Source organism: Frankliniella occidentalis, unplaced genomic scaffold (assembly GCF_000697945.3).
Source record: "Frankliniella occidentalis isolate FOCC.00 unplaced genomic scaffold, Focc_3.1 Scaffold39, whole genome shotgun sequence".
NCBI classification, from domain to species: domain Eukaryota; kingdom Metazoa; phylum Arthropoda; class Insecta; order Thysanoptera; family Thripidae; genus Frankliniella; species Frankliniella occidentalis.
In genome coordinates this window covers 2,236,780-2,239,233 of record NW_026267169.1, presented here as the reverse complement: position 1 = coordinate 2,239,233, position 2,454 = coordinate 2,236,780, and the positions used below count along the sequence as shown (strand labels likewise).

The 2,454-nt window shown below is 60.2% G+C and overlaps 1 protein-coding gene across 6 annotated transcripts in view; it reads left to right on the top strand.

Moving 5' to 3' along the window:
- The window catches only part of LOC113202609 (influenza virus NS1A-binding protein homolog), a 30,314-nt gene that overhangs the window by 11,363 nt on the left and 16,497 nt on the right, over positions 1-2,454 (top strand). The window contains exon 1 of one of the 6 annotated variants that reach the window (XM_052266428.1): positions 550-569. The exons of 1 other annotated variant lie outside the window; for it this stretch is intronic. The gene's annotated coding sequence lies outside the window, so the exon portion shown is untranslated. Of the gene's footprint in view, positions 1-549; positions 570-1,240; positions 1,408-1,804; positions 1,849-2,086; positions 2,450-2,454 lie in introns of those variants that run through there. 4 more of the 6 variants (XM_026416916.2, XM_026416919.2, XM_026416917.2 and 1 more) reach the window with 4 other exon arrangements.

The following is a 2,454-nucleotide window of genomic DNA, read 5'->3' as shown; positions in this document are numbered from 1 at the left end:
CCTCCCGCCTGCCCTCTAATAAACCACTCCCACAATGTTTTTATTTTTTGGGGAATGGGGGAAAAGTTGAAAAGTCACGTTGCTGCCGTTGCTTGCGCCTGCCTGTTTAGTAGTACAGTCACTGCCTCGGAGTCAGAGTGCAGCCGGTAGGGCGGAGGGGGGGGCTGGTAATAAAGGCAAAGGCACCCAAATAATAACGACGGCTGGCCTCACGTGCCTCCCGGCCGAAGGTGGGGGTCGCCGTGTGGGAAAACAAAAAAAGAAAATGCGTTACGAAACGATCTGCTATACTCTCCTTATCTGAGTCGCTCGCCCGCTCTTGCGTAACTCCAGCAGCAATGCGAGCGAGCTCCAGCCTCGCGCCGGCTTGTCGCGGAGCGTCCCGCGGAGGGAGGGGGCCGGTGCGGTGGGCGGCGGCGGCAGCAGCAGCAGCAGCAGGGACGGCACACGCTGGACATCACTCCAGCGGGCTCTCCAGCGGCTTCCCGTGGCAGTGGGCTCCAGTCCTCCAGGAAGAGTGCTGCTCTCCGCCACGCCACGCCAGGCCACGCCACTCGAGCGGCAGGCAGGCAAGTCTCTCCCTCCGCTCCGCCGGACTCAAGGGCGCGCCAAGGTCACTGCGAAGTTCACGCCGTGGTTGAGTATATGTCCTCTGGGGCTTGCGGGCTGTGCAGCAGCGGCCGAGGCGGCCTGGGCGGGGGTGGAAGTGCCTGCCGGTGAGAACAGCCCGGCTCCTCTTACATGTGGCCGCGAAAAGAAAAAAGAAGAAGAAAATGGGATCTTTTTTTCTTGTTGGAGGTCGGCCAGCGTTTCTTTCGCTTAGCCAGCGCAGCCTGTTCCTGGTCCTGCCGGTACGTGGTGGCGGCGGCCTGCAGTGCTGGGTCAGGACTACCGCTATGTACCGAGCAGCAGGAGCCCGCGCGGCGTTCTCGAGCTGCTCTCCTCCTGCCGGGCCACAAACGTGGCGTGTGCCTGGATACCCGACGACGTCTGCCCCATCGATCTGACTCAGACCAGACCTTATCCTGCGTGACGGTCGTTGAGGATGTTTTTCTCCATCTCTCTCTTTTTTCTGGCTCTTGCTCTCGCTGCTGGACTCTGCCAGCCAGTGGGATAGTGAGTAACCTTGAGCCCTCCCCTCCCTCCTCCAATGTTTTGAGAGCTCCGCGCCCGCTCCGCCGCCGGCTCCACTCGGTTTGGCACGCGGCCGCGGTGCCCGGCTGTGCCCGGCTGTGCCGCAGTGCGCGCGCCGGGCTCGCGGGGGCAGCAGAGAAGGCACCGACCTCCCGACGACGACGCTCTCCTCGCGGCCCTCCTCCTCCCCTCCCCGTCGGTCCAGCCGGCGGCCAGCCCAGACGCGCCCGGATTCCTTTCAGCCGCCCGGACGATAACAAGCACATGTCAACAGTGAGCCCTTTCTTTCTTACTTTCCTCCAAGCGAGCGACCTAATTCTCTGCTTTCGTGTCGAGTGTTCCCCCTTGATCCTCTGGTCCTGCCTGTACCTCCTATACTGCACCGGCTGCTAGGACGCGAGGGACATATGCGAGATCCAAATCCAACGCCCGACACGGCTCTCGATCGTCACGATTTTCGGGCAACAGGTGCGCGTCGCATTTGATCCGACCGCGAGGGCCCCGCGGGTCCGGCCCGCACGCCGCGGCACCAGAGCGGCACCAGCTGGGGCGCGTGCCGATAAGCTGCTATCGGGACGCCCGCCGCGACGCCTCTCGAGTGCGCTGACGCCACCCCGCCTTACGTCGCGTGGGACGTCCTGCTGCGCGCGCTTCTCTTCTCCTGACGTCCTCGTCGCCATCCTCTTGGGGCTCCTGTTGTTTCCATTTCTTGAGGTTGTCGTCCTCCTGCTCACGCTGCTGCCGCTCGTGTGAACATGCGATACCCACCCCACCAAAAGCGTACGCGCGTACAGCAGTGCGCACATTTTGAATTCGGGGCCGGAACCAGATTAGAACTGGACTCGGTGATACCAACCTCAGTGCGTGGAGGGGTAGCGACGTTGCACGTCTGTAGGAGAGGGTGCTTAAAATCCTGACTGGTGCTCGTTCTAAAACCCGCAGTGTATGGGGACAGGGTAGCTTCTTTGAGCTTTGGATGGAATCGGTTATCTGTTTTCGTCCAGTTTTCAATGGTTACGTTGCTGACATAGTTCATTTTGATCTTCGCGCGGCCGTTCCGCCGGCCAAGCGAACGGAACGCGAACGCGAGCTGCACAAGCTGAAACTTGTCCGCAGACATTTGCGAAGTGCAAAGCGTGCCGGTGATGAAATGAGCCAGTATTGAAAGGTTTTGCCGTCTGCATGTTGTTTGCAAATTCGACACGCTCTAAGTACTTTACTTGTCATGACATCTTTTCTAAGCTAGGAGTCTGACGAAGTTCTCACTTCTCGCTGGTACTGTTTTGTTGTCTCGTCTCTCGTTTTATACAGCCAGGTATA